At 46.6% G+C, this 18,560-nt stretch overlaps 1 protein-coding gene across 2 annotated transcripts in view; it reads right to left on the bottom strand.

The window, feature by feature from the left end:
- The window catches only part of LOC140739129 (synaptopodin), a 121,864-nt gene extending 103,875 nt beyond the window's left edge, over positions 1-17,989 (bottom strand). Inside the window, exon 1 of one of the 2 annotated variants that reach the window (XM_073067100.1) lies at positions 17,709-17,989. The gene's annotated coding sequence lies outside the window, so the exon portion shown is untranslated. The remainder of the gene's footprint in view (positions 1-17,708) is intronic. The other variant, XM_073067103.1, reaches the window with a different exon arrangement.
- Between the last annotated feature and the right edge of the window lie 571 nt (positions 17,990-18,560).

Here is an 18,560-nt window from a genome sequence, read left to right as displayed (position 1 = left end):
ACCTCACAGCTCTTAAACTCAATCTCCTGAACATAATTTTGGGTATTTCAAATCCATATTACGCCCATCTCCCACTCAAAGTAAATACATTTAGCAGCTTGTATTCTTTACTCTCATGAAATAGTTCATTTCAGCTCTGTAAAACCTCGAGTTTCCCTGTCTCCAATCTGCCTTGAAGCCTGATCAGAAAACAGCGAGAGTTTAAAATCACTGGAGAGGGGAAAGGGCAAGAGCAGAGCGATGTGGAAGTGATGCAGGCAGGGTGTGAAAACGCTCCTTGGGAAGAGAGTGGGAGTCAGCTGCAGCCACCATTGCAGATAGGAACAGGATAGGGTGGGGAGGATGAGCAACTGACCACAATAGTGTGGGACAATATTCGAAGATCCAGCACCACACAATGGGCTGAACAGCCTCATTCTGTGTCTGGAATTCTAATTTCTTCCCAGCAACATACTGAACACGTCACACACCACCTCATTCAAAAGGCATTTGGATACAATCTTTCCACTAATCTGCTTTGCAATAAATCACATCACATTTTAATGACTGAACTGTTCTAATAATCAAGCAAACTAGAGCTTTTCTCTTTGGAAGGTTGAGAGGTGACTTGATAGAGAAGTACAAGATGCTAAGAGGTATAGTTGAAGTGGACAACTAAAGACTTTTTCCCAGGGTGGCAATGGCTAATACCAGCGGGCATAATTTTAATATGTTTGGAGGAAAGTGTAGGGAGGATATCAGAGGTAAGTTTTTTTTACACAGAGAGTGGTGGACGTGTGGAACGAGCTGCCAGGGGTGGTGGTAGGGGCAGATACATTAGGGACATTTAGGAGACTCTTAGATAGGCACGTGGATGAAAGGAAAATGGAGCGTTCCATGGGAGTGAAGGGTTAGATTGGTCTTAGAGTAAGATATAAAGCTGGCACAACATGGTGGGCCGGAGGGTCGGTAGTCTGCTGCACTGTTCTACAGTTTTTGCAAGTTTCTAATTCTCTGTGCTTTCTGCTTGCTGACTTACATAGGTAACCGTTCACTGTTCATTTACAGTTAACGGTGCTGGTCCCTCCCGTAATCTGCCCTGTCCTCTTGTTACCTGGATCTTGCTCACAACTCTGCTGCCCCATTCCAAGTTGCACCCAGCACTGTTTACAAACTGCACCCATTCACTGGCAGCCACATCGGCAACAACCTGGCTTTTTAAATGTTTGTCATCCTTGCCCTTCCATAAAATGGCTGATTTATTATCCCTCTTTGTGGGCATGCTGTGCTCTATGTTCCACATTCTACATTCTGTGTTATACGTGCTACACTCTGCGTTCTGCGTTCTAACATCCCTGTGAAATGAGGGTTAGAATAGCCAGAGGGGGTTAATAATAATAATAAACTTAATAGATATTGCCATTCCAAGCACATATAACTTATCAAAATCAGTAAGTGAAAAACACCAGGAATATGCTGAACTAAAAGAGGAAATTGAAAGACTATGGAACATGAACAGGGACATTACTACTGGCATTGTCCCAGTAGTAATATCTACAACTGGTATCATCCCAAAGTCACTACACAATAACATTATTTACAGTTGAAGTCAGAAGTTTACATACACCTTAGCCAAATACATTTAAACTCAGTTTTTCACAATTCCTGACATTTAATCCTAGAAAACATTCCCTGTCTTAGGTCAGTTAGGATCACTACTTTACTTTAAGAATGTGAAATGTCAGAATAATAGTAGAGAGAATGATTTATTTCAGATTTTATTTCTTTCTTTACATTCCCAGTGGGTTAGAAGTTTACATACACTTTGTTAATATTTGGTAGCATTGCCTTTAAATTGTTTAACTTGGGTCAAACATTCTGGGTAGCCTTCCACAAGCTTCTCACAGTAAGTTGCTGGAATTTTGTTCCATTCCTCCAGACAGAACTCGTGTAACTGAGTCAGGTTTGTACACCTCCTTGTTTGCACATACTTTTTCAGTTCTGCCCACAAATTTTCTATCGGATTGAGGCGAGAGCTTTGTGATGGCCACTCCAATACCTTGACTTTGTTGTCCTTAAGCAATTTTGCCACAACTTTGGAGGTATGCTTGGGGTCATTGTCCATTTGGAAGACCCATTTGCAACTGAGCTTTAACTTCCTGGCTGATGTCTTGAGATGTTGCTTCAGTATATCCACATAATTTTCCTTCCTCACGATGCCATCTATTTTGTGAAGTGCACCAGTCCCTCCTGCAGCAAAGCACCCCCACAACATGATGCTGCCACCCCCATACTTCACAGTTGGGATGGTGTTCTTCGGCTTGCAAGCCTCACCCTTTTTCCTCCAAACGTAATGATGGTCATTATGGCCAAACAGTTCAATTTTTGTTTCATCAGACCAGAGGACATTTCTCCAGATCTTTGTCCCCATGTGCACTTGCAAACTGTAGTCTGGCCCTTTTATGGCGGTTTTGGAGCAGTGGCTTCTTCCTTGCTGAGCAGCCTTTCAGGTTATGTCGATATAGAACTCGTTTTACTGTGGATATAGATACTTGTCTACCTGTTTCCTTCAGCAGCTTCACAAGGTCCTTTGCTGTTGTTCTGGGATTGATTTGCACTTCTGACGCCGAAGTACATTCACCTCTAGGAGACAGAATGCATCTCCTTCCTGAGCGGTATGACAGCTGCACGGTCCCATGGTGTTTATGCTTGCATACAATTGTTTGTACAGATGAACGTGGTACCTTCAGGCGTTTGGAAATTGCTCCCGAGGATGAACCAGACTTGTGGAGGTCCACAATTTTTTTTTCTGAGGTCTTGGCTGATTTCTTTCGATATTGTTTGTAAACTTCTGACCCACTGGAATTGTGATATAGTCAATTAAAAGTGAAATAATCTGTCTGTAAACAATTGTTGGAAAAATTACTCGTGTCACGCACAAAGAAGATGTACTCAACATCTTGCCAAAACTATAGTTTACTAATATGAAATCTGTGGAGTGGTTAAACAATGAGTTTTAACGATTTCAACCTAAGTGTATGTAAACTTCTGACTTCAACTGTATGTAAATCTGTAGAAAGCCACAACTCTAAACACCACGAGAGTAGGCTGAAATTCCCTATAGCAATGGGCCAAAGGGTGTGCTTGGCTATGCAATATCTCAGGTTTAACCAGCTTGAGCTGAAAAAAATACTAATAACTTAGGGAGCTCTTTTCATACAGATGAGGTAGTTCAAAGAGCAAACATGAAAATAAAAGTCAGAAAGATGTTCGTTAAAAGCAAAGTTAAATAAATAAGTTTTGAGCTGTCATTTGAAATTCGGAACTGAATCTGCATCCCTTATAGTTTTAGATACTGTATTGAAATCCACAGTTTAGGAGCATAGTTCAAAAAAGCTGACCTGACCATCATCTTTTGAGGGAGATCGTATAAATTGAAGAGACTGGCGGAAGAACAGCAGAGAGCTTCAGCAGGATCAAAAAACAAAAACAATTCTGTGATGAGCTCCAGTGCCAGACCATTAAGAGCTTTAAAAACAAGTAAGAGAACTTTAAAATCAACTGTAAAAGTTACAAGAAGCCAATTATTCTTTGTGGAAGATTGTTTAAGTTTAAGAGATATTTATAAGATATCTCCTCACCACCTTCTCGAGGCATCTGGGCATGGTTAATAAACACTGGCATTGGCAGACATACCCAAGTTGCAACTCCAAATTAAGTACAGAATATAACTTGCCTCTGCCTGTTATCCTTTGTTCAGACGGGAAGCTTCAGACTGGAACTGCAAGAATTAGTTTCATGTGTTCAGGAGGGATGGGAGCAGCTCTTGACGGTTGAACCTTTCGCAATCCCGTTCTGCCAGAAGCACCTACTGGATGAACCACATCTTGAGGTCCCTGTTGCCACAGAAGGCAGTCTGCAGACACATTGACTCACTCTGTGTGAGATCGTGAAACTGCCGAGATTAAAGTGGAGAGGTTTTAAATGACTATGTATTGCAATGTAGGGTTATCGTAGCCAGGGGAGGTAGTGGAGATACACTCCCACTACCCAATGGCGTGTATCTCAAATAACCTCAGACGACCAAGTGCAGCTCCTGGCCTTCATATCGCACTGCGCTGGCTTGTTCACTGTTTGCGTACCTCGTAGACAGCAGGGAAGCAATGTCCAACCAATCGAAGGTCTAATGATAGGTGGAGACAACATCCCTGTGGTAGTCAGGAGCCGAACTGATGAAGTAACTATGTCTCTAACCAAGCTGTTCCAGTTCAGTTACAACATCTGTATCTATCAGATATGTGGCCAAGGTAAAAATAAGCAGAATAAAATCAAACTGACTACAGATTTTCATGGAAGACAACCCAAATGGATGCATCACAGTGGAATGACATCAACGATAGTCCTGCCTCGCCCAACTCCATAGACACCTCGCCAAGAAGGCTCACCTACTCTGCTTCCTCAGGAGGCTAAAGAAATCTGGTATGTCCTCCTCGACCCTCACCAATTTGTATCGATGCACCATAGAGAGCATCCTATCCGGATGTATCCCGGCTCGGTACGGCAACTGCTCTGCCCGAGACCACAGGAAACTGCAGCGAGTTGTGGACACGTCACAGAAACCAGCCTCCCCTCCACAGACTCTGTCTACACTTCTCACCGTCTCAGTAAAGCAGCCAACAGAATCAAAGACCCCACCCACCCAGACATTCTCTCTCTCCCCTCCTCTCCCATCGGGCAGAAGATACAAAAGCCTGAAAGCACGTCCCACCAGGCCCAAGGACAGCTTCTACCCCACTGTTATCAGTGAAAGCACGTCCCACCAGGCCCAAGGACAGCTTCTACCCCACTGTTATCAGTGAAAGCATGTCCCACCAGGCCCAAGGACAGCTTCTACCCCACTGTTATCAGTGAAAGCACGTCCCACCAGGCCCAAGGACAGCTTCTACCCCACTGTTATCAGTGAAAGCACGTCCCACCAAGCCCAAGGACAGCTTCTACCCCATTGTTATCAGTGAAAGCACGTCCCACCAGGCTAGAGGACAATTTCTACTCCACTGTTATCAGACTATTGAATGGATCCCTAGTACAACAAGATAAGCTCTTGACCTCACTATCTACCTCATTATGACCTCACACCTTATTGTCTGCCTGCACTGCACTTTCTCTGTAACTATGACACTTTATTCTGCATTCTGTTATTGTTTTCCCTTGTTCTACCTCAGTGCACTGTGTAATGATCTGATCTGTATGGATGACATACAAACAAAGAACATCAGTACGCGTGATATTAATAAACTAATTGACCAATTTACTCTCCGAGCTGACACTGAATCCTGTTGTGTGCATGGTTAGGGGTCTATACATTCTCAGAATTCTGATCCTAGTCTGTGCTCTCTCCCCACGGCACTTTCTCTGTAACTGTCACACTTTCATCTGCATTCTGTTGTTTTACCTTGTTCTGCTGGGGTGGAGATACGTCTCTTTCAAAGGAGATGTGAAGCATGCCTTCCCTCTGCTAGCCTGCAGGTTACCCTTGGGGTGTAGCACCTGCTTAAACACCCCCACACCCCCCCATTCAGGATCATGTGAAGCAATAGGAACAGGTGGAGAACGGTCGTATGAGCAACTGCTGCAGATCACAAGTCCTGGTTATGTGACCACTGATGCCAGGCAGACAGTCGCTGAGGAGTATTGATAATAGTTTGTAAAGACACTGCCCGGAGGAAGGCAATGGCAAACCACTTTTTCCTCAGTATATCTAACAATAACAAACACATTTAACAATTTACCAGTGAGGTTAATGCCATTGAAGGGAGCACACTCCAGCGGTGGAGAGTTGTACAGTAGTTAATGGAGGTCAATCATCCCAACCGCAGGACATCACTGAGGGACTGCCTCAGGGCAGTGTTCAACCCATGACCATCTTTGGCCTCTTGGTCAGTGCCCTTCCTTCCATGCAAGGTCAGAGGTGGGACATTCACTGATGCCTGGGCAGTGTTCAGGCTCCTGTATCTCCTCCCCGATAAGGAGTAACAAGAAGAGGGCATAGCCTAGATGGTGTGGATCCTTAATAATGGACACCCCCTCCAGGAGGCATTGAAGGTGTCCTCGATGGAGTGTATGAAGTCTCCATACCAGCCTGTGATTCAACCAGTCAGAATGTGCTCCAGCTTTTGGGGATGTTTACAGCAGTGGCGCTAGACCAGAAGGCAAGAGGGCTTAAAGGTCTTAGGTGTGAACATCACCAATAGCCTGTCCTGGTCCAACTACATAGATATCATGGCCAAGGAATCTCACTGGACCTCATGAGGCTAAAGAGATTTGACATGCCAACATCAACCCTTACAGTTTTTACTGATGCAGCACAGAAAGCAACTGATCTGGACGTATCAGAGACTGGCATGATAGTGTGGTGGTTCACGGGTTCATGGATCATCCAGAAGTCTGATGGCTGAGGGGAAGAAGCTGTTCCTGAATTATTGAGTGTTGGTCTTCAGGCTCCCTGATGGTAGCAATAAGAACAGGGCATGACCCAGGTGATGGGGATCTTAAGTGATCGAAATGTGGATTCGATTGGACCATTGAAACAGAATTGCTGAGCCCTAACTAAAAGCCTTTACTTAAAAGCCTATCACCCACACTGGGGCATCAAGCACCAACAGCAGCTTGATAGAGTCCTCTGTGTTAGGCTAGTCTTTGCAGTTGTAGCCCATCAAAGATCCATCTCAGGGATGGGGTCTTGGGAGCTTCTGGTGGCATTTCTGTAGCTCTGGGCCAACCATCCTCCTCTTGGGATTGTCCATGGCAGAGTTTACAGCACCTGCAGCCTGGGTTGAATTTGCTGCTGTCTGTAAGGAGTTTGCTTGTTCACTATTTGGGTTTCCACTGAGTTCTCTGGTTTCCAAAGCGTAAGTTATGGGCATGGTACAGTGTGTTGGTCAGGTTAGGGTTAGTTAGTAAGCTGTGGGCATGGTACAGTGTGTTGGTCAGGTTAGGGTTAGTCAGTAAGTTGTGGGGATGGTACAGTGTGTTGGTCAGGTTAGGGTTAGTAAGTTGTGGGGATGGTACAGTCTGTTGGTCAGGTTAGGGTTAGTAAGCTGTGGGCATGGTACAGTGTGTTGGTCAGGTTAGGGTTAGTCAGTAAGTTGTGGGGATGGTACAGTGTGTTGGTCAGGTTAGGGTTAGTTAGTAAGTTGTGGGGATGGTACAGTGTGTTTGTCAGGTTAGGGTTAGTAAGTTGTGGGCATGGTACAGTGTGTTAGTCAGGTTAGGGTTAGTAAGTTATGGGCATGGTACAGTGTGTTGGTCAGGTTAGGGTTAGTAAGTTGTGGGCATGGTACAGTGTGTTGGTCAGGTTAGGGTTAGTAAGTTGTGGGGATGGTACAGTGTGTTGGTCAGGTTAGGGTTAGTAAGTTATGGGCATGGTACAGTGTGTTGGTCAGGTTAGGGTTAGTAAGTTGTGGGCATGGTACAGTGTGTTGGTCAGGTTAGGGTTAGTAAGTTGTGGGGATGGTACAGTGTGTTGGTCAGGTTAGGGTTAGTTAGTAAGTTGTGGGGATGGTACAGTGTGTTGGTCAGGTTAGGGTTAGTAAGTTGTGAGGATGGTACAGTGTGTTGGTCAGGTTAGGGTTAGTTAGTAAGTTGTGGGCATGGTACAGTGTGTTGGTCAGGTTTGGGTTAGTAAGTTGTGGGCATGGTACAGTGTGTTGGTCAGGTTAGGGTTAGTAAGTTGTGGGGATGGTACAGTGTGTTGGTCAGGTTAGGGTTAGTAAGTTGTGGGGATGGTACAGTGTGTTGGTCAGGTTAGGGTTAGTAAGTTGTGGGCATGGTACAGTGTGTTGGTCAGGTTAGGGTTAGTAAGTTGTGGGGATGGTACAGTCTGTTGGTCAGGTTAGGGTTAGTAAGCTGTGGGCATGGTACAGTGTGTTGGTCAGGTTAGGGTTAGTCAGTAAGTTGTGGGGATGGTACAGTGTGTTGGTCAGGTTAGGGTTAGTTAGTAAGTTGTGGGGATGGTACAGTGTGTTTGTCAGGTTAGGGTTAGTAAGTTGTGGGCATGGTACAGTGTGTTAGTCAGGTTAGGGTTAGTAAGTTATGGGCATGGTACAGTGTGTTGGTCAGGTTAGGGTTAGTAAGTTGTGGGCATGGTACAGTGTGTTGGTCAGGTTAGGGTTAGTAAGTTGTGGGGATGGTACAGTGTGTTGGTCAGGTTAGGGTTAGTAAGTTGTGGGGATGGTACAGTGTGTTGGTCAGGTTTGGGTTAGTAAGTTGTGGGCATGGTACAGTGTGTTTGTCAGGTTTGGGTTAGTAAGTTGTGGGGATGGTACAGTGTGTTGGTCAGGTTTGGGTTAGTAAGTTGTGGGCATGGTACAGTGTGTTGGTCAGGTTTAGGTTAGTAAGTTGTGGGGATGGTACAGTGTGTTGGTCAGGTTTGGGTTAGTAAGTTGTGGGCATGGTACAGTGTGTTGGTCAGGTTTGGGTTAGTAAGTTGTGGGGATGGTACAGTGTGTTGGTCAGGTTTGGGTTAGTAAGTTGTGGGCATGGTACAGTGTGTTGGTCAGGTTTGGGTTAGTAAGTTGTGGGGATGGTACAGTGTGTTGGTCAGGTTTGGGTTAGTAAGTTGTGGGGATGGTACAGTGTGTTGGTCAGGTTTGGGTTAGTAAGTTGTGGGCATGGTTCAGTGTGTTGGTCAGGTTTGGGTTAGTAAGTTGTGGGCATGATACAGTGTGTTTGCGCTGGAAACACGGTGACACTTGCAGACTGCCCCCAGCACATCCTCGGTCTGTGTCGGTTATTGACACAAATGTCGCATTTTGCTGTATGTTTCCACATACTTGTGAGAAATAAAGCTAATCTTTGTCTTCTCAATTCCATTTGTGACTCTCAGCAGAAGCAGCCCGTGTCTGTGACAGGAAATATTCAGGTTTTGGATGGATCTGCCCCAATGCACAGGATCAGAAGAGGCTGCAGAGAGCTGTAGACTCAGCCATAACCCTCCCACCATCGAGGACATCTTCAAGCAGTAGTGCCTCGGAAGGCAGCATGCACCCTGACGGACCCTCACCATCCAGGACATGCCTATTGTCAACAGGAAGGAGATACAGGAGCGTTGTAGAAAAAACCATGGAGTACTCTTTCTTGTGCTGTTAATTTAGTCATTTATAATCACTTTACGCCCTTGCACTGTACTGTTGGTACAAAGCAACACATTTCATGACATATGTCAGTAATAATAAACCTGATTCCCAGTCTGAGCTGATGGAGATTGTCGGGATATTATTACTGGTTTAACATTGTCACGCATACTGAGATCTAGTGAACAAGTTTTATTCCGCATGCCATCCCGATAGGGGAGGCCTTAATTACTTCCATTTCCCTGAACCACAATAACTTCCCTGTTCCCTTCTTCTCCGTCTCTCCCAGGACACAGACTTCTCTTGTAAGGCTGGAATTTAATGTCCATCCCTGGTTGCCCTGGTAAGCTATCTTCTAGAACTGAAGGCCAATCAGAATCCCCTGATAGAATCTGTTCCCATGTCCCCATTTGCTCTGATAGTCTTGTTCTTTGGTCATTTTAACCTAAGCCCACAGGACATGTCCTCTCCTCATTGCTACCATCAGGGAGGAGGTACAGGAGCCTGAAGACCCCTCTTCTCATTACTACCATCAGGGAGGAGGTACAGGAGCCTGAAGACCCTGCTTCCCATTGCTACCATCAGGGAGGAGGTACAGGAGCCTGAAGACCCCTCTTCTCATTACTACCATCAGGGAGGAGGTACAGGAGCCTGAAGACCCCTCTTCTCATTACTACCATCAGGGAGGAGGTACAGGAGCCTGAAGACCCCTCTTCCCATTGCTACCATCAGGGAGGAGGTACAGGAGCCTGAAGACCCCTCTTCCCATTGCTACCATCAGGGAGGAGGTACAGGAGCCTGAAGACCCCTCTCCTCATTACTACCCTCAGGGAGGAGGTACAGGAGCCTGAAGACCCACACTCAAAGTATCTTCCTTTCCACCATCAGATTTCTGATTGGACAATTAACCCATCAACACTACCTCACTGCTTGTCTTTTGCACTATTTATTTATTTTGGAACTTACAGTCATATTTTATGTATTACACTGTACTACTGCCACAAAATACATTTCATGACATACGTCAGTGATAATGAACCTGATTCTGACTCTGACATCAAGCCACCACTGACCATCTCCATGTAGAAGATGCTGGAATTATCAGCAACAATCAGACTACTGGAGGACCTCAGCAGGTCGAGCAGGATCTGTGGAGGGAGGAGACGTGGTAGGAGCAACTGAGACCCTCCATCAGGACCTGAAACGTCCCTGCCTATCACGGGTAAAGCCCTCCCCACCACTGAGCATCGACATGGAGTGCTGTCGCAGGAAAGCAGCATCCATCGTCAAAGACACCTCACTACCCAGGCCATGCTCTTTTCTCACTGCTGCCATCAGGAAGGAGGTACAGGAGCCTCAGGTCTCACACCACCAGGTTCAGAAACAGCTATTATCCCTCAACCATCAGGCTCCTGAACCAAAGGGGATAACATCACTCAATCCACCTGCTCCATCACTGAACTGTTCCCACAAACTATGGACTCACTTTCAAGGACTCTTCATCTCATGTTTGCGATGTTTATTGCGTATTTATTATTATTATTATTTCTTGTTTTTCTTTTATATTTACACAGTTTGTTGTCCTTTGCACGTTGAGTCCTGGTGCTTCCTGGTGGCGCCTTGTGAACTGCCTGTCAGCCCTTGTGTAGAAGGTATCAACCCAAACCTTCAACCATCCCTCTGCCCCAAGGACGTGAGGATTCGTAGAGTGATTTATATTAGACTCAGCTATCTAGTAGAAAAGGCAGGTAGATAACAACCACCTTATCGACTCATAATCATTAGAAGACTTGGTAGGTACGTAGGTGAGTGGGTGGGAGGGAGGATCGGGGCTGGTTTTACTCTTGTTGTTTTGTTGCTTGTGTTCTGCTGAACACTGTGGGCACGCTGTGTTGGCACCAGAATGTGTGGCGACACTTGTGGGCTGCCCCCAGCACACCCTTAGGTTGTGTTGGTAGTGAACACTAATGACACATTTCACTGTTCTAATCACCCAGGACATGCCCTGCTCTCATTACCACCGTCAGGATGGAGGTACAGGAGCTGAAAACACACACTCAATGTTTCAGGAACAGCTTCTTCGCCTCTGCCATCAGATTTCTGAATGGACAACGAACCCATGTACACTGCCTCACTATTCTTTTCCTCTATTTGCTCTCTGTTCACACTATTTATTGAATTTCCTTTATATATTTATTTCTCATTTTTAGTAATTTATAGTTTTATAATATATAACATCTAGTAACATATAGTTTTGAAATTATGTATTGCAATTTACTGCTGCCACAAAACAATGTTTGATGAAGTATGCCAATAATGTTAAATTTGATTGGATTTGGATGTACACATGATAAATAAATAAATGTATCTGTGTTGTATTTAATTAGGAGTTGTTGGTTTAGTTAGTTGTGCTTTGTGGCAGAAGGGTCTTTCATATGCTGTACTGTTCTACATATGGAGACAAAGGGAGGTGAAAGAATTTCTGGAGAGAAACCTGGCCTCCAGAAAGCTGAGATCTGGTCAGGATTTCAGGGTGGAAACCTGCCTCCGGAACGCTGAGATCTGGTCAGGATTTCAGGGTGGAAACCTGCCTCCAGAAAGCTGAGATCTGGTCAGGATTTCAGGGTGGAAACCTGCCTCCGGAACGCTGAGATCTGGTCAGGATTTCAGGGTGGAAACCTGCCTCCGGAACGCTGAGATCTGGTCAGGATTTCAGGGTGGAAACCTGCCTCCGGAACGCTGAGATCCGGTCAGGATTTCGGGGTGGAAACCTGCCTCCGAAACGCTGTGAGCTGAGTTCCTGTAGCAGTTCACTTTATTTGGCTTCAGATTCCAGCATCTACATTTTTCTGCATCTCTGAGCTTATAAAAATCTGACCCACGACAGTCAGTATATAAACTCTTGACAGGCAAATAACCTCTTCCTCAATGTCATCAAGACAAAGGAGATGGTTATCGAGTTCAGGAGAACTCACACCCTAATTTACATCAGCAGCACAGCAGCGGAACTGCAAGCAGTTTCAAACTCCTGGGAGCGCACTTCTCACACAATCTCTCATGGTCCCAGAATACATCCTACACAATCCAGAAAGCTCATTAACAGCTCTACTTTCTGAGGAGGCTGGAGAAAGCTGGACTATACGCATCTATGCTCATGTTATGAGATGAGGCTGAGTACGGGGCTACGGTGGGAAACTTTGTCACATGTCACTTTGTCATCATCTGCAGCTTAATGTGAAAAAGACTGAGGAGCTGGTGGTGGACCTGAGGAGGGCTAAGGCACTGGTGACCCCTGTTTCCATCCAAGGGGTCAGTCTGGACATAGTGGAGGATTACAAATACCTGGGGATATGAATGGACAATAAACTGGACTGGTCAAAGAACACTGAGGCTGTCTACAAGAAGGGTCAGAGCCATCTCTATTTCCTGAGGAGAATGAGGTCCTTTAACATCTGCCGGACAATGCTGAGGATGATCTACGAGTCTGTGGTGGCCAGTGCTATCATGTTTGCTGTTGGGTGCTGGGGCAGCAGGCTGAGGGTAGCAGACACCAACAGAATGAACAAACTCATTCGTAAGGCCAGTGATGTTGTTGGGGTGGAACTGGACTCTCTGACGGTGGTGTCTGAAAAGAGGATGCTGTCCAAGTTGCATGCCATCTTGGACAATGTCTCCCATCCACTCCATAATGTACTGGTTAGGCACAGGAGTACATTCAGCCAGAGACTCATTCCACCGAGATACAACACTGAGCGTCATAGGAAGTCATTCCTGCCTGTGGCCATCAAACTTTACAACTCCTCCCTCAGAGTGTCAGACACCCTGAGCCAATAGGCTGGTCCTGGACTTATTTCCACTTGGCATAATTGACCTATTATTATTTAATTATTTATGGTTTTATATTGCTATATTTCTTCACTATTCTTGGTTGGTGCGACTGTAATGAAACCCAATTTCCCTCGGGATCAATAAAGTATGTCTGTCTGTCTGTCTGTCTGTTATTCTACAGATATGCAGTAGAGAGTATCCCAACAAGCTACGTCACTACCTGGGTACAGAAAATGCACTGTGGCGGGCAGGAAGCCTCTACGATGGGTAGTCAAATCTGTCCAAGCATCTCTGGCACCAGCCTACCCAGCATCAAGGACCTGTTTACAGAAAAATGCCGGAAAAGGACGGTAACATCAGGAAGGATCTCACCCACCCTGCTCATGGACTGTTTGTCCCACTCTCATCAGGGAGGCATCCACACCAGGACCACCAGACTCAAAAACAGTTACTTTCCCCAAGCAGTGAGGCTGATCAACACCCCAACCCACTAACCCACCCCTCCACATCCCCAACCACCACTACTTTATCATTTCCTGTCAGTCACCTTACAGACACTCCTGTGCCTAGTGTCACTTTAAGGACATGTAGTACAATTAATCTATGTATTTAAACTATTTAATGCATCTGTATTTATCATGTTTTTTAGTTAAAGCATTTCTATTTTGTGTTTTTTATGCTGTATCAGATCTGGAGAAGCAATTATTTTGTTCTCCTTTACACTTGTGTATTGGAAGTAACATTAAACAATCACGATAACAAGGCTGGGAGACCAACTTTCTTTCTGGGAGGCAGCATGGAATAATCCTGGGATAGGTGAAACCAAATTTTGCTTCAAGCGGCAGAGATGTCCCAAACCGCACTTTGCAAACTTGGCTGAGTTCACACGGCAGATGTGACCCAACACGTCTGTACAGACGCCCCTATGAATCAGTGAAATTTACCCTCGGCTTTGACTTACAGCCGAAAAGAGTTTTACGGAGTCAGAATGATCACTCAGATCTTTCCAGATAACAGAAAACAGATGGAAAATGAGTGATTTTTATCTGTCCTGCTTCCTCTTCCCATCTGTGGGTCAGTCTGTACCTGATCACAGAGCAGTGTGTAGACGGAGGTCAGACAGGAATGGAGGGACAGGAGAAACAGCTTATTTTAGGGTTCAGCTGCAAATCCCGAGTTATAGAACATAGAACAGAACAGCACAGGTCAGGCCCTTCAGCCCACAATGCTGTGCCAGCCTTTTAATCTATTTTAAGACCAATCTAACCCTTTGCTCCCACATAGCCTTCCATTTTCCTATCATCCACCTGCCCAGCTAAGAGATTCTTATTTCCCACTAATGTACCTGCCTCGATCACCCCCCCAGGCAGTGTGACTTGCCCACCCACCACTCCCTGTGTAAAAAAACCTACCCCTGGCACCCTCTCCCCCATACTTTCCACCAATTACTTTAAAATTATGCCTCCTCGTGTTATTTCCCAATTTCCTCTTACATCCAATCCTTTTCAAGTTCAAGTTTATAGTTATTCAACCATACACATGTATGTGGCTAAACAAGACAATGTTCCTCCAGGCCAGGGGGCACAACATCGTACATATACTTACACACAACTGTACACATGTTTACCACCAAACGAAACAACGTTCCCCTGGACCAGGGTGCACAACACAGTACATGTAACTCACACACAACTGTACACGTGTATCACCAAATGAAACAACGTTCCTCTGGACCAGGGTGCACAACACAGCACATGTAACTCACACACAACTCTACACATGTTTACCACCAAACGAAACAACGTTCCCCTGGACCAGGGGGCACAACACAGTACATGTAACTCACACACAACTCTACACATGTTTACCACAAAACGAAACAACGTTCCCCTGGACCAGGGTGCACAACACAGCACATGTAACTCACACACAACTCTACACATGTATACCACCAAACGAAACAACGTTCCCCTGGACCAGGGGGCACAACACAGTACATGTAACTCACACACAACTGTACACGTGTACCACCAAACGAAACAACGTTCCTCTGGACCAGGGTGCACAACACAGTACATGTAACTCACACACAACTCTACACATGTTTACCACCAAACGAAACAACGTTCCCCTGGACCAGGGTGCACAACACAGTACATGTAACTCACACACAACTCTACACATGTTTACCACCAAACGAAACAACGTTCCCCTGGACCAGGGTGCACAACACAGCACATTTAACTCACACACATAACACAAAGTAGTTTTACCAGAAATAAATTTACAAACAATCAGGTGCATTTACCACACAAGGTAAAAAGCAAACAGTGTAAAGCCACTGGCGCTTCATGCGTGATGAGACCTGGGTGGCGGCTGGGAGTCTCACAACTTTGGCGAAGAAGCTGTTTCCCATCCTACAGTCCTTGTCCTAATGCTACGGTACCTTCTGCCTGATGGTAGGGGGTCAAGGAGATTGTGGACAGATTGGAGGGATCATTGATGATGTTAAGAGCCCTCTGTACGCAACTCTCTGGATAAATATCTCTGATGGGTGTAAGAGAGACCCTGATAATCCCCTCAGGAGTCCTCGCTATCCTTTGTAGGGACTTGCGGTCAGATGCCCAACAATTTCTGTACCAGTGATGCAGCGGGTGGACACTCCCAATGGTGGGCTGTAAAAATTGGTCAGAAATGGGGGAGGGGGCTTGTTAACCTATTCCAAGATCAATCTAACCCTCCCCTCCCACATAGCCCTCCATTTTTCTATCATCCACGTGGCCATCTGAGTCTCTTAAATGTTCCCAATGTGTCTGCCTCAACCACCACCCCTGCTGTTTCAAAACCCTACCTCTGACATCCCCCCCTGCACTTTCATCCAATAAGATCCCCCCCCACCCCCACCCATTCCTCTAAACTCCAGCGAGAGCCACATACGTTAACCCTTTTATTTCCGGGATCATTCGCGTGAACCTCGTCTGGACCCTGGTCAAACGGCAGAGCGGTCACTCAGTGGACAGAGGCGAGAGGAGAAACAGAGAGAGCGGATCTGCGGAGAGGCAGAGAGAGCGGATCTCCGGAGAGACAGAGAGAGCGGATCTGCGGAGAGGCAGAGAGAGCGGGTCTCCGGAGAGACAGAGAGAGCGGATCTGCGGAGAGGTAGAGAGAATGGATCTCCGGAGAGACAGAGAGAGCGGATCTGCGGAGAGGCAGAGAGAGCGGATCTCCGGAGAGACAGAGAGAGCGGATCTGCGGAGAGGTAGAGAGAATGGATCTCCGGAGAAACAGAGAGCGGATCTCCGGAGAGACAGAGAGAGCAGATCTCCGGAGAGGCAGAGAGAGCGGATCTCCGGAGAGACAGAGAGAGCGGATCTCCGGAGAGACAGAGAGCGGATCTGCGGAGAGGCAGAGAGAGCGGATCTCCGGAGAAACAGAGAGAGCGGATCTCCGGAGAGACAGAGAGAGTGGATCTCCGGAGAGACAGAGAGAGTGGATCTGCGGAGAGGTAGAGAGAATGGATCTCCGGAGAAACAGAGAGAGCGGATCTCCGGAGAGACAGAGAGAGCGGATCTCCGGAGAGACAGAGAGAACGGATCTCCGGAGAGACAGAGAGAGCGGATCTCCGGAGAGACAGAGAGAACGGATCTCCGGAGAGACAGAGAGAGTGGATCTCCGGAGAGGCAGAGACAGCGGATCTCCGGAGAGACAGAGAGAGCAGATCTCCGGAGAGACAGAGAGAACGGATCTCCGGAGAGACAGAGAGAACGGATCTCCGGAGAGACAGAGAGAGTGGATCTCCGGAGAGACAGAGAGAGAGCGGATCTCCGGAGAGACAGAGAGACGCTGGAGGAACTCAGCGGGTCTGGCGGTAACTGTAGAGGGACATGAACTAACCGTATGATACGGAGGGGCCACTGCACAGGATCATAAGCTTCAGAAAGTTGTAAACTCAGTCAGCTCCATCATGGGCACTAGCCCAGTCAAGGTGATGCGTCAAAAAGGCGGCATCCATCATTACGGACCCCCATCACCCGGGACATGCCCTCTTCTCATTGCTACCATCAGAAAGAAAGCACAGGAGCCTGAAGACACACACTCAATGATTCGAGAACAGCTTCTTCCCCTCTGCCATCAGATTTCTGAATGGACAATGAACCCATGAACACTCCCTCAGTATGTTTCTATCTGCACTACTTGTTTAATTTATTATATAAATACTTATTATTGTAATTCATTGTTATTATTATTATTTATTGCGATGTGCTACTGCCGCAAAGACAACAAATTTCACGACATATGCCAGTGATATTGAACCCGATTCTGATGATCTCCTCTGAGAAGATTACTCGGTCCCTTTACCTCGCCGACCCCATTGTACAAGGCACCAACCACCCCCCCCCCCATCTCCTCGCCCGTCTTGCCCTCTATTTTTTGAGTGCATCGTATCGTCTGCATATTCTGGCCCCGAACAGATAAATAATTCTCGGGCGAGCCCTGCTCGCGGGTGGATGGTATTTGAGGGGCAGCATGGGTATGTCGGGCCGAAAGCCGCGATCGGACTCCTGTGTTGCTGACCACTCTGTGGACCTGATGAAGGGTCTCGGCACGAAACGGCGACTGTTTATCCCCCTTCCAGAGATGCTGCCCGACCTGCTGAGTTCCTGCAGCAGTTCCCGTGTTTAGTGTCTGCCCGGAGTTCGCCCTGTCCTCGCCGCTTCGAGCCCGGTTTCTGCCCGCGAACCCGCACCGTGTGCACCAGTGACATCCTACCTGGTCCGTTCCGAGGGGTCGTGCAGCTCGGAGCCGAGACACAGAAAGTGAGAGACAGACAGATGTGTGGCTTCTGTTAGCGGCAAGTCTCTCCCTCGTCGCTGCCACTTACACAGGCGGGGAGGAGAGTGCGGAGGGGAGGGAGGTGAATCTGAAACACTATTTCCTTTGTTGACCTAGTTAGCAGTCCAACTGGGGTTAAACAAACCCAAACTAGTTACAGCTACCGTAGAGTTGCTGACATCTCTCTCTCTCACTGACTCTCTCTCCGTGTGTGTCTTTCTCTCTCTGTCTGTCCCCCCTCTCTCTCTGACTCTCTCTCCCCCCTCCCTCTCTCTCTCTCTCCCTCTCTGACTCTCTCTCTCTCCGTGTGTGTCTTTCTCTGACTGTCTGTCCCCCCTCCCTCCCTCTCTCTCTCCCTCCCTCTCTCCCCCTCTCTTCCCCTCTCCCTCTCTCCCTCTATCTTTCTTTCTCTCCTTCTGTCTCTCTTGCCCCTCTCTCTCTCCTCTCGAAAATATCTTTGTTAGAGAGGAGAGCCAAAAAAAACCTCGGAATTTTTAGATTCACGATTCAAGATAGTTTAATGTAATTTCCAGAGCACAGGATAAAGGAGTTGAAATAATTGTTGCTCCAGATCTGATTGAACACAAAAACACAATAAGATGAAGACCGCAATAATAACAGAAAAACACAATAAATATAAATACATGATATCTTATACACATAGATTGATCGTATGTCCATAAAGTGACACTAGCCACAGGAGTGTCTGTACATAAGGTGACTGGCAGGAAATGATAAAGTAGTGGTGGAGGGGTGGGTTAGTGGGTGGGAGTGTTGGTCAGCCTCACT

The sequence above is a fragment of the Hemitrygon akajei genome, chromosome 15 (genome assembly GCF_048418815.1).
Source record: "Hemitrygon akajei chromosome 15, sHemAka1.3, whole genome shotgun sequence".
Taxonomy (NCBI): Eukaryota; Metazoa; Chordata; class Chondrichthyes; order Myliobatiformes; family Dasyatidae; genus Hemitrygon; species Hemitrygon akajei.
Note: the sequence above shows the minus strand (reverse complement) of the source record. Positions and strands in the feature narration are given on the sequence as shown.